Below are 14,065 nucleotides of genomic sequence, written 5' to 3'. Positions count from 1 at the left end.
CACTCCAAGGTGTTCCCCAGGTTGCCTTTCCTGAGCTTCGATCTTCCGGCTCTCGTTTAGTAGTTGTTGGAAACTACGCTGCATTAGGCCTTCAAATTGGGTATGGGGTGTAGAGAGATGGTGTGTTCCACTCCAAGGTGTTCCCCAGGTTGCCTTTCCTGAGCTTCGATCTTCCGGCTCTCGTTTAGTAGTTGTTGGAAACTACACTGCATTAGGCCTTCAAATTGGGTATGGGGTGTAGAGAGAGGGTGTGTTACACTCCAAGGTGTTCCCCAGGTTGCCTTTCCTGAGCTTCGATCTTCCGGCTCTCGTTTAGTAGTTCTTGGAAACTACACTGCATTAGGCCTTCAAATTGGGTATGGGGTGTAGAGAGAGGGTGTGTTACACTCCAAGGTGTTCCCCAGGTTGCCTTTCCTGAGCTTCGATCTTCCGGCTCTCGTTTAGTAGTTCTTGGAAACTACACTGCATTAGGCCTTCAAATTGGGTATGGGGTGTAGAGAGAGGGTGTGTTACACTCCAAGGTGTTCCCCAGGTTGCCTTTCCTGAGCTTCGATATTCCGGCTCTCGTTTAGTAGTTGTTGGAAACTACACTGCATTAGGCCTACAAATTGGGTATGGGGGAAACATTGGCGCATCTGCGGTCCCTCCTTCCTCTAGGCCTTCACTGACCTGTCTACTGCTGCCCGTGTTCCCCTGGAACCAATTTTAAATTGCCTACAGGCAGCCCAATTTATTATGTTAGGGCTTCGAAGCCTGTCTGCGGTCCCTCCTTCCACTAGGCCTCCACTGACCTGTCTACTGCTGCCCGTGTACCCCTTGAACCAACATCATAAAAAAAAAAAGTATTTTGCTTATAAAAAAGAAAATACTGGTGAGATATCAAATGCAGACATTTTAACATTAAAAACAAACACACAACTAAAATCTGGTACAGTACTAAAAATGGCCACCAGCTACAATTACTTTCTCCTGCAAGTAGTTAACTGAAAGTTTTTTTCAATTGAAAACACACATATGGCATCCACCGAGTGTTGTCCTGTCGCGTCTTCTTTATATTATTGCCGAGAAGATGCAAAACAATGAAAATAATAAAATCATTAATTACCAAAATAATAGAGAAAGTCAACACCACATTGCAAATAAACATTAATTCCAAATAAAGAAGCAGGGCGCGTCCGAGGGTGAGTATATACCTAATAAGAATATAATCCTTCCTAAGAATCAGCCCTTCCGTGGTGTAGAGAGACGTTGTGTTACACTCCAAGGTGTTCCCCAGGTTGCCTTTCCTGAGCTTCGATCTTCCGGCTCTCGTTTAGTAGTTCTTGGAAACTACACTGCATTAGGCCTTCAAATTGGGTATGGGGTGTAGAGAGAGGGTGTGTTCCACTCCAAGGTGTTCCCCAGGTTGCCTTTCCTGAGCTTCGATCTTCCGGCTCTCGTTTAGTAGTTGTTGGAAACTACGCTGCATTAGGCCTTCAAATTGGGTATGGGGTGTAGAGAGAGGGTGTGTTACACTCCAAGGTGTTCCCCAGGTTGCCTTTCCTGAGCTTCGATCTTCCGGCTCTCGTTTAGTAGTTCTTGGAAACTACACTGCATTAGGCCTACAAATTGGGTATGGGGTGGAGAGAGATGGTGTGTTACACTCCAAGGTGTTCCCCAGGTTTCCTTGCCATTGCTTCGGTCTTCCGACTCTCGTTTAGTAGTTGTAGAAAAGTACACTGCATTAGGCCTACAAAATGGGTATGGGGTGGAGAGAGATGGTGTGTTACACTCCAAGGTGTTCCCCAGGTTGCCTTTCCTGAGCTTCTATCTTCAGGCTCTCATTAAATTGTGGTTAAATGGAACAACTGCATTTGGCGTACTAGTTGGTTTGGGGCCTACTATCGGTGTCTGCCACTCCTTGCTGTTCTCCTGGTTTCCTGTCCTGAAATTCCATTTTCAGGCTCTCGTTAAGTAGTTGTTAATGTTAGACTGCATTTGGCCTACTAGTTGGGTTGGGGCCTACTATCGGTGTCTGCCACTCCTTGCTGTTCTCCTCCACTGAACAAAGCTGTGCCGCCTGTTTACTACGGTTGCCTTGTGCAGGCATGTACTACGGAGGACAGAGAATGAACTTCAAACCAATATTGTAGCCAGCATGCAGCCAGCGGGTAAGGAAAGGGTGAATCAAACACCCAAAAACCCCGCCTCCATGGCTGAAGATTGTTCCCTCCAAATTCAGGTGACAGTGTCCCTTTAAGGAATCCCTGGCTAAGGCTAACCCTGCGGTGCAGTTTCAGTACTTTTGCCCAACTAGTTGTGTAGGTGACTGTCTCCCCCTTTTCTATTACATGCACCAGGCATCCTCTGGAGCCACTCCTCCGACTGATAATATTGCCATTGTTGGTTCTTCTTACATCAAGGTAAGCGGTTCCACATGTAAGGAAACCTTCCTAACCAAGATTGGCTACTTTCACACTAGCGTTTTTTGCAATACGTCGCAATGCGTCGTTTATGGGAAAAAACGCATCCTGCAAAGTTGTTTGCAGGATGCGTTTTTTCCCCATAGATTAACATTAGCGACGCATTGCAAAGCATTGCCACACGTTACAACCGTCGTGCGACGGTTGCGCCGTGTTGTGGCGGACCGCCGGGAGCAAAAAACGTTACATGTAACTTTTTTGCTGCCGACGGACGGCTTTTTCCGACCGCGCATGCACGGCCGGAACTCCGCTCCCACCTCCCCGCACCTTACAATGGGGCAGCGGATGCGCAGGAAAAATGCATCCGCTACCCCCGTTGTGCGGCGTATTCACTGCTAGTGTCGGAACCTCGGCCCAACGCACTGCGACGGGCCGAGTCCGACGCTAGTGTGAAAGTAGCCTCAGTCTGAGGTGGTCAAGAGCTACCCAAGAAGATGCCTCAGGTTATCAGCACGCATTTCTATAAGTTGGACAAGTCGTCCTCATAGCGATTAGAGCCTTCATTGGTGGCGTCCTCGTTTCACCATTTAGGTGTTTTCTGGCTCTCGGCTCTGCATTGATGTTTCTCAGCACTTGGGTTATGGGTTCAGATCTCACCATGAACCCTCCAAGGAGTTTGTAGCTATTTTTCCATGTTTGCACTTTGGACACCCTTCTCCTGTGTAGGCTTTATTACCAACATCCCGAAGTTGTCTATAATCCCGGTCCAAAGTATTGTTTTTCTGGGAATGCTGTTTGACACCTCATGATCAAGAGTTTTTCTGCCCAAAGAGAAACACTCGATTCTATCATGAGGAATTCTCTCCCTCAGAGGCACATCTCCTCATTCACTCCACTTCTGTGTCAGCGTCCTATGCAGGATGTTTGCCTCAATGGAAACAGTCCCATCCGTCCAGTTTCGTACAAGCCCATTCAACTTTTCTACTATCAAGATGGGACAGGACAACTCACTCCCTGGATCAATTACTAATGCTCCCTACCCAGATAAAAAAAAGTCTCTAGAATGGTTTACTCAATCTCCCCTAGTTCATTGCGGGAGATCTGTCCTGCATCACGTTGGAAGATTGCTACAAGAGATGAGACAAGAGTCTTCTCCGTTGGGGAGTAGTTTTTCAGAACTTAACAGTTCAGGGCCAATGGACTGCCTAGGAATCATCTCTTCCATCAACATTCTGGAACTCAGGGCAATCTTTCTTGCTCTACTTCACTGGCAGGATCTTCTCCTTAATCATCCGATTTAGGTCCAAACTGACAATGCACCAGCACTGAAATTCATGAACCAAGGAGAAGCCTAAAAGTCAAGCAGTATTGTAAGAAGTGTCACGGTTTCTGTTATGGGCAAAGCAGAACATATTGATGATCTCGGTAGTACACATCCCAGGAGTGAACTGGGCCACCAATTTTCTACGCCAACGAGTGGTCCATGAACTCATCAGTCTTCCAGGTCATTTGTCTCGGTTGGGGGGACTCCCAATGTTGACCTAATAGCATCCAGCCTGAATCACAAGGTTCCTCATTTTGTCTCTTGTTCACGTGACCTGCTAGTAATCCTTGGTATTATTTCTCCATCCCATCCTATTTCCCGTCCTTGCCACTGATCTCCAGGGTGATCAAGAAGATGAAAACGGAGGGAGTGCACATCATTATCATCGCTTCAGACAGGCCCAGAAGACCCTGGTACTCAGAAGTAATCAGCCTCCTCACGTGTTCTCCATTGAAACTCCCAGATCTTCTCTTGCAGGGTCCTCTCTTCCGCCAGAATTCTCAGTCGCTCAATTTAATGGCATGACTGTTGAGGGTACAGTTCTGAAATCCACCGGTTTGATTTTGTTGTTCAGACAATGATCAGAGCTAGGAAGCCTTCCTCCGCTCACATTTACCTCTTTCTTGATGGTACAAAACTAATCTGACCATCCAGATGGTCTTTCATCTGCTTTCCATTTTGTCCTTCCTGTATTCGGGCCTGGAATTTGGCCTGTCCCTCAGTTCGCTCAAAAGCAGGTGTATGCCCTTTCAATCCTTTTTCAAAAGAATTTAGCTTCTAGCCTGCAGATCAAGACCTTCCTGCAGGGAGTCGCGCACTCCTTCCCCTCTACCGGCCTTCAGTAGAACCTTGGGACCTCGATCTAGTGCTCCATGTTCTTCAAGAGTCACCATTCCAACCTCTATGAGAAATTATTCTTTCACTCCTTTCCTGCAAAGTTGCCTTCCCTGTCATCACTTCTATCAGACGAGTTTTCAAACTCGCAGCTCTATTGTCGTTCCCCTTATCTAATGTTCCACTGGGTCAATGTAGTGTTACGTTTGATACATCCTTTTTCCCCTAAGGCGATTTTTACATTTCACCTCAATGATGATATTGTTCTTCCTTCCCTTTGCCCTTCCCCTTCTCATCCTCGAGTGCGGTCTCTAAACAAACTGGACCTGGCAAGAGTCCTCAGTCTCTACCTTTCCAGGACAGCACCTATCAGACATGCAGATTCGCTGTTCATAATTCCTTTAGGTCCACAAAGGCTTGGCTGCTTGAAGTGTACCATTGCCAGTTGGGTTCGTTCTACCATTCATGAAGCCTACCAAGGGACAGAACGGATCCACTTAGTGTCATAGCACACTCCACTCGCGCACTGTGGGCCTCATGGGCATTCCACCACCAGGCGTCAGAATCACAGATTTGCAACACTGCTACGTGGTCTTCCATTCATACCTTTGCCAAGTTCTACAAAGTTCACACCTTTGACTTGTCCTATGCGAACCTCTAAATAAAGGTCCTGCTTTTGGATGTCCCATGGTTTCCAATGAAGCGATAGAGAAATTAAGATTTTGGGTATCTACTGTAAAATCTCTTTGTCGGAGCCTTCATTGTGGACACAGCACCTGCCTTTGTTTAATGTTGGTTGAGGTTATGCTATGATTGCTGTATATCTGTTGCTTTCTGACTGATTAGCTTTGTGCCAGTCGGTGTGTAAATACTTCTGAGGAGGAGCTAACTTTTTTTGCATAGTATCATTAGCATACACCCGTGGTTACCTGTGTGCCCCAAATAAGGCTCTGAGACAGATTTTACGGTAGGAACCCAAAATCTTCCTATTGATTAAATAAGGTTTTTATGTAACGATGTAAAAAGAATTTTATTTTTTTTTATTTATATCATGATCTATAATTAAAAAAAAACATGGTAGTCCTGCAATTGTCACACTGGTCCTCGTGGTCTAATTAGACTTATACTTCCTGTCCTTTCAGAAAGTTTTCAGCACTCTTTAGCAGCAGTTCCTGACGAAGCCTATTGGGCGAAACGCGCGTCGAGGTGCTTGGCAGCATGGCTAGCAGGGAACATCTGACTCCCATTTAGGAACCATGGCCACAGGTATTATACATAAGTTATGACAATAGAAAGCAACCACTGATACCATATATTCAGCTCAGTGGCTTTAATATGTCCATTTGCTTATATGCCATGACATTCTATTCTACTGTTACCACTCTATAAGATACTCTATACTGTTTGGCAGGTCATTTGTCTTTTAATATTGACTAAACCTTATTGGATCAATGGTCATATACAGGCCCTTACTATAGATATTTGGTTCGTTATACTGTGGTTCCTTATGGATACCATCACAAGGACCTATAGGGGCGATACTGTTCTTATGCAGCTTTGCTGTTTTTAGTCCTTTGTTTCCTGTGTGTTTCAAGTAATTTTGTTAAAAGATACTATTTATTGTAAGATACCCTTAATAAAGACCCATTTTTTGACATATATATATATATATATATATATATATATATATATATATATATATATATATATATATATATATATATATATATATATCTTATTATTTATTTTCTGTTGCTTCTGGTGAGCTATATGATCCTCTACATATAAGTACACGATTGTTATCAGGTATATCGTATTTGAGGACTATATCGCTATAGGTTGAAATGTGTGCACATCTATTGCTGTTTTAGAAGCCACATTTTTATTCGGAAGAAATGTTATAGGTTTTGTTGTCTTTAGCAGCAGAGGCAGGATTATGACAGATAACACCACTATATACAGTTAATAACAGGATCCACCAATCATAATAGATGATGCCACCCTCCTACCCATACCCTTACAACACACTTATTAGATGCTTTAATAAAAAGATAGGGTCTGGCTGTTAATGTACATGTAAATTCCTGAAACACCAGGACGTTAAGAGTCTAAATTAGCCCCAGTGGCCGGTGTGAAAATTGTGAGATTTCTAATTCTTATTACAAATCGGAATATGGGGGAAAAACCCCAAAATAAAATATACAATTTTCTGATGGCTTATCCCCTATATCTATATTGCGATTTTCTGTATTGGAGAGATTCCCAATTTCCATACGTGATCCCCAGGGGGTCCCTTCTTCATTATCTATAATGACGAGCCGTTCCTAGAATATGTTCAATGCAGAGAAACATCTGGTGCGGCCCAACCGCATGCAATAATGGGATAAAAGGAACGCTCAGTGTCTTAAGAAAGTAAGAAGGTGCCAAACTCAATAATTTGAAAAGATTGCAGTATAAAGAATACCAGTAATATCTTGTGCTTCTACGACAAAGCAGAACATAAAAGAAATATCTGCATTATGAGACCTCAGTTAAACTATTTGGAGTATGTCGGTCAATAATTAACCTGCTGACTGTTCCCAATACAACCAGCAGAGCTGCAACTACGTATACAGGCGGTGAGTCAGGATCAATGTATTTCCAAAGTTACTCAACTTTTTATATTATAACGAGTTGGGTTAAAAGTCAGAAAGTTTAGATATCTTGCAGCTATACAATAATACTAAGGAGGATTTCTGTTCTGGATTCATGTTCCAATTTAATCCTATATAAAGTGCTAACTTGCCAGAAACTCCATTAACTCTAGAATTGTCTGAATTTCCTGACTACTGTCAATTGGATGAGCTGAGAAAAACGTTACAACCTTTCTACAAATGTGAATATACCAGGATGACGCCAAGCTGCAATTATTGAACATTAATCGTCATGGACAAATTTTTTATTTCTTCTTCACAGAGCTATATAGCAAAGAGTGAGAAAGAAATTTCCATAAATGATCCCCCAAGATCCCGACCGATCCTCCTGCTCATTATGTACACTGACACTCTGTTTATATGATATGTTCGATGCAGAGGAACATCTGGTGCAGTCCAGCCTCATGCAACAACGAGAGAAAAGAAAAGCTCAGTGTCGAAATTAAGTAAGAAGGTGCCAAACTGGAAGAAGAAATTTATTCTAAAACCAATAAAATAGAAAATATCACAGCATAAAGGATATAAGGAATGTATCACTGACTGTATTGTGCATCTATGACAATGCCAAAACATAAAGGGAATAATGAAGGGAGTCACAATAATATTACCGTAGGTAAATATTCTAGACTTTGCAAAAGGTGTTCTTCTTTAGTTCTTTTAGGGCACAAAACACATTCCGGTTCCATGGATAGATTGGCGAAAAAATAAAGGGGTTTTCTTGGCAAAAAAAAAAAATGAATAAAACAAACAAGCTGGGTTTCCACGTAATGAATCCACAAACCTCCGATAACTTTTAGTTTTTTAGCCCCCCACCATGAGCGGTCCTTGTCTATGTATTTGTCCCACTGATTACACACTCCTACTCTAAGTAACTGCCAACTACCTTCAAGGCACCATCTTGAGACTTCTATATAGTCTCAAGGTGGATAAATTGCTGTATTTGGACAGTGGTCATTCACAGTGTTAATGGTTGTAATATACAAGGTCCATCTGTTTACTTTAACGACCAATGACCCTGTTTTTCCAGGTGACCACACATAGGGGTCAGTGATGGTATCCAACATTTTTGTGGTAAAGGAATTATTTTGCAATTTTCGGCAAGTTATTGCATTAATGTTAGATGTAGCTATGGTCGTCTCCTGGGTGACAAATCACAGTTGCCTTTTTCTATTCCCTAAACCTGGTGACTAAACATCAGCTCAAGTTCGTTTTGTGCAGATTTTGAGCCATGGAGTCAATAAGTCATCTGCAATTTTTGTCTACAAAAAACCCTGAAAATCCAATATGACAGAGCTCTGGTTGTTCTAGAGCTAATTTCTGAGTTACAACCGGTATTAAAATGTACACCTGCATTTACCATTCTGCACACCTCAGAGCTGAAATCTCCCAACATTCAATATAGCATTAACATTTTCACAGGTGTCATTATTAATCTGCAGAAGTAAAATCTAATTGCCCAATTGCAATAAGTCACATCAGTTATACTATTAGGGGTGTGTCTGCCTACAGACTTGCTGACTGTTTCCAATGACAAGCAGCAGAACTTTTTACATTAGTAACATAGTTAGTAAGGCCGAAAAAAGACATTTGTCCATCCAGTTCAGCCTATATTCCATCATAATAAATACCCAGATCTACGTCCTTCTACAGAACCTAATAATTGTATGATACAATATTGTTCTGCTCCAGGAAGACATCCAGGCCTCTCTTGAACCCCTCGACTGAGTTCGCCATCACCACCTCCTCAGGCAAGCAATTCCAGATTCTCACTGCCCTAACAGTAAAGAATCCTCTTCTATGTTGGTGGAAAAACCTTCTCTCCTCCAGACGCAAAGAATGCCCCCTTGTGCCCGTCACCTTCCTTGGTATAAACAGATCCTCAGCGAGATATTTGTATTGTCCCCTTATATACTTATACATGGTTATTAGATCGCCCCTCAGTCGTCTTTTTTCTAGACTAAATAATCCTAATTTCGCTAATCTATCTGGGTATTGTAGTTCTCCCATCCCCTTTATTAATTTTGTTGCCCTCCTTTGTACTCTCTCTAGTTCCATTATATCCTTCCTGAGCACCGGTGCCCAAAACTGGACACAGTACTCCATGTGCGGTCTAACTAGGGATTTGTACAGAGGCAGTATAATGCTCTCATCATGTGTATCCAGACCTCTTTTAATGCACCCCATGATCCTGTTTGCCTTGGCAGCTGCTGCCTGGCACTGGCTGCTCCAGGTAAGTTTATCATTAACTAGGATCCCCAAGTCCTTCTCCCTGTCAGATTTACCCAGTGGTTTCCCGTTCAGTGTGTAATGGTGATATTGATTCCCTCTTCCCATGTGTATAACCTTACATTTATCATTGTTAAACCTCATCTGCCACCTTTCAGCCCAAGTTTCCAACTTATCCAGATCCATCTGTAGCAGAATACTATCTTCTCTTGTATTAACTGCTTTACATAGTTTTGTATCATCTGCAAATATCGATATTTTACTGTGTAAACCTTCTACCAGATCATTAATGAATATGTTGAAGAGAACAGGTCCCAATACTGACCCCTGCGGTACCCCACTGGTCACAGCGACCCAGTTAGAGACTATACCATTTATAACCACCCTCTGCTTTCTATCACTAAGCCAGTTACTAACCCATTTACACACATTTTCCCCCAGACCAAGCATTCTCATTTTGTGTACCAACCTCTTGTGCGGCACGGTATCAAACGCTTTGGAAAAATCGAGATATACCACGTCCAATGACTCACCGTGGTCCAGTCTATAGCTTACCTCTTCATAAAAACTGATTAGATTGGTTTGACAGGAGCGATTTCTCATAAACCCATGCTGATATGGAGTTAAACAGTTATTCTCATTGAGATAATCCAGAATAACATCCCTCAGAAACCCTTCAAATATTTTACCAACAATAGAGGTTAGACTTACTGGCCTATAATTTCCAGGTTCACTTTTAGAGCCCTTTTTGAATATTGGCACCACATTTGCTATGCGCCAGTCCTGCGGAACAGACCCTGTCGCTATAGAGTCACTAAAAATAAGAAATAATGGTTTATCTATTACATTACTTAGTTCTCTTAGTACTCGTGGGTGTATGCCATCCGGACCCGGAGATTTATCTATTTTAATCTTATTTAGCCGGTTTCGCACCTCTTCTTGGGTTAGATTGGTGACCCTTAATATAGGGTTTTCATTGTTTCTTGGGATTTCACCTAGCATTTCATTTTCCACCGTGAATACCGTGGAGAAGAAGGTGTTTAATATGTTAGCTTTTTCCTCGTCATCTACAACCATTCTTTCCTCACTATTTTTTAAGGGGCCTACATTTTCAGTTTTTATTCTTTTACTATTGATATAGTTGAAGAACAGTTTGGGATTAGTTTTACTCTCCTTAGCAATGTGCTTCTCTGTTTCCTTTTTGGCAGCTTTAATTAGTTTTTTAGATAAAGTATTTTTCTCCCTATAGTTTTTTAGAGCTTCAATGGTGCCATCCTGCTTTAGTAGTGCAAATGCTTTCTTTTTACTGTTAATTGCCTGTCTTACTTCTTTGTTTAGCCACATTGGGTTTTTCCTATTTCTAGTCCTTTTATTCCCACAAGGTATAAACCGCTTACACTGCCTATTTAGGATGTTCTTAAACATTTCCCATTTATTATCTGTATTCTCATTTCTGAGGATATTGTCCCAGTCTACCAGATTAAGGGCATCTCTAAGCTGTTCAAACTTTGCCTTCCTAAAGTTCAATGTTTTTGTGACTCCCTGACAAGTCCCCCTAGTGAAAGACAGGTGAAACTGTACAATATTGTGGTCGCTATTTCCTAGATGCCCGACCACCTGCAGATTTGTTATTCTGTCAGGTCTATTAGATAGTATTAGGTCTAAAAGTGCTGCTCCTCTGGTTGGATTCTGCACCAATTGTGAAAGATAATTTTTCTTGGTTATTAGCAGAAACCTGTTGCCTTTATGGGTTTCACAGGTTTCTGTTTCCCAGTTAATATCCGGGTAGTTAAAGTCCCCCATAACCAGGACCTCATTATGGGTTGCAGCTTCATCTATCTGCTTTAGAAGTAGACTTTCCATGCTTTCTGTTATATTTGGGGGTTTGTAACAGACCCCAATGAGAATTTTGTTACCATTTTTCCCTCCATGAATTTCGACCCATATGGACTCGACATCCTCATTTCCTTCGCTAATATCCTCCCTTAAAGTGGACTTTAGACAAGACTTTACATAGAGACAAACCCCTCCTCCTCTCCGATTTTTACGATCCTTTCTAAACAGACTGTAACCCTGTAAGTTAACTGCCCAGTCATAGCTTTCATCTAACCATGTCTCGGTTATTCCCACTATGTCAAAGTTACCTGTAGATATTTCTGCTTCTAGTTCTTCCATCTTGTTTGTCAGGCTTCTGGTGTTTGCGAGCATGCAGTTTAGAGGATTTTGTTTTGTTCCAATCTCCTCACTGTGGATTGTTTTAGAAATGTTCTTACCTCCCTTCTGAGTATGTTTTCCTGGGTCGTCTTTGTTCGAGTCTAATGTTTTTCTTCCCGTCCCCTCTTCTTCTAGTTTAACGCCCTCCTGATGAGTGTAGCGAGTCTTCTGGCGAATGTGTGTTTCCCAGGTTTGTTGAGGTGTAGTCCGTCTCTGGCGAGGAGTCCATCGTACAAGTAATTCACACCGTGGTCCAGGAATCCAAATCCTTGTTGTCTGCACCATCGTCTTAGCCAGTTGTTTGCATCAAGGATCCTGTTCCATCTCCTGGTGCCATGCCCGTCTACTGGAAGGATAGAAGAAAAAACTACCTGTGCATCCAGTTCCTTTACTTTCTTCCCCAACTCTTCAAAGTCCTTGCAGATTGTCGGTAGGTCCTTCCTTGCCGTATCATTGGTGCCAACATGTATCAGAAGAAATGGGTGGACGTCCTTGGAGCTGAAGAGCTTTGGTATCCTATCGGTCACATCCTTGATCATCGCACCTGGAAGGCAGCATACTTCTCTTGCAGTTATGTCCGGTCTGCAGATGGCTGCTTCGGTGCCTCTCAGTAGTGAGTCTCCCACCACCACCACTCTTCGTTGCTTCTTGGCTGTACTTTTTGCTGTCACTTGTTGCTGTGTGCCCTTTTCTTTTTTGCTTGCTGGTATTGCTTCATTCTTAGGTGTGCCATCTTCATCCTCTACAAAGATTTGATATCGGTTCTTCAGTTGTGTGGTTGGTGATTTCTCCATGGTCTTCTTGCTTCTTTTGGTCACATGCTTCCACTCATCTGCTTTTGGAGGTTCTCTGACACTTTTTTCACCTTCTGTGACCAGTAGAGATGCTTCTGTTCTGTCTAGAAAGTCTTCATTCTCTTTGATGAGTTTCAAAGTTGCTATTCTTTCTTCCAGACCCCGCACCTTTTCTTCTAAAAGGGCCACTAGTCTACACTTCTGACAGGTGAAATTGGATTCTTCTTCTGGTCGATCTGTGAACATGTAGCACATGCTGCAGCTCACCATGTAGGTTGTCACATCTGCCATGTTGCTCCTAGATCCTGCTGACTTGCTGTGTGTTTTCCTTCTTGTGTAATCTACTCAGCCAAGCTCTCTTGCAATAATGTCCTACAGGCAAAAATTTTTGGTTTGGTGATGCTTTCGAAGCAGCTGGTCCCGGCTGTACCCAACGATCTTCTAGCTTAGGGAGACTTCGCTTCTCCCAGAAGGCACCTGGAATATGCAAATTAGCCTACTGAAGCTTGAATCCCTGGTTTGGTGATGCTTTCGAAGCAGCTGGTCCCGGCTGTACCCAACGATCTTCTAGCTTAGGGAGACTTCGCTTCTCCCAGAAGGCACCTGGAATATGCAAATTAGCCTCCTGAAGCTTGAATCCCTGGTTTGGTGATGCTTTCGAAGCAGCTGGTCCCGGCTGTACCCAACGATCTTCTAGCTTAGGGAGACTTCGCTTCTCCCAGAAGGCACCTGGAATATGCAAATTAGCCTCCTGAAGCTTGAATCCCTGGTTTGGTGATGCTTTCGAAGCAGCTGGTCCCGGCTGTACCCAACGATCTTCTAGCTTAGGGAGACTTCGCTTCTCCCAGAAGGCACCTGGAATATGCAAATTAGCCTCCTGAAGCTTGAATCCCTGGTTTCTGAAGAGTACATTGAAGAGTTTTATTTAAAAAGGTAATGAGTTTGAGATCTCTTACACCTATATAATAATTCATGCTCGTTTCTATTTTGGATTAATCAGGTTTACAATGTAATCCTATATAAAGTGCTAACATGTCAAAAAAACTTGGTTCTGAGCTTGGAAAACCATTTTCTCTCTAATTTTCTGTATGAAGAGGATGAGCTGACATAGACTTTATACAAATGAGAACCTGAGCTGCGATTTTTAAGAAATAATGATTGTCAGACACTGATAAAACTATGTAGATCAAGGATCCGAGGAGGAGTATAATTAATTAGTGATGGATCCTTGTAGGTCATGCATAGACATCTGCCACCCCGTGGACCCCAGGTAGTGCTGAACGTCATCTTTCCATTTTCCTCCCTGTTGCTGCCCCCCTGGTAATTGGTATTCAGGACCCCATTATGGTGCTGAGTTTTGCCACCCAGGACACAAGGGGTTGGGTGTTTGTTTCCCCTCCTTCTCAAACTACTGTTCTTTAGAGAGGGTAGTCCTATGAAGGTTGGGACCGACCAGGGCTGGGCCTCCCTCTAACGCTCCGGTAACATAGTAACATAGTAACATAGTTAGTAAGGCCGAAAAAAGACATTTGTCCATCCAGTTCAGCCTATATTCCATCATAATAAATACCCAGATCT

General features: G+C 42.7%; 1 long non-coding RNA gene across 1 annotated transcript; it reads left to right on the top strand.

The window, feature by feature from the left end:
• Positions 1-5,714: 5,714 nt before the first annotated feature.
• Positions 5,715-7,988, top strand: LOC138661840 (uncharacterized). The gene is made up of 2 exons (XR_011317968.1): positions 5,715-5,826; positions 7,516-7,988. It is a non-coding gene; the product is annotated as an uncharacterized lncRNA (long non-coding RNA).
• The last annotated feature ends 6,077 nt before the right edge of the window (positions 7,989-14,065 follow it).

This window comes from Ranitomeya imitator, chromosome 2 (assembly GCF_032444005.1).
Source record: "Ranitomeya imitator isolate aRanImi1 chromosome 2, aRanImi1.pri, whole genome shotgun sequence".
NCBI classification, from domain to species: Eukaryota; Metazoa; Chordata; class Amphibia; order Anura; family Dendrobatidae; genus Ranitomeya; species Ranitomeya imitator.
The sequence above is the reverse complement of the archived record's forward strand: the minus strand, read 5'-3'. Positions and strand labels throughout refer to the sequence as shown.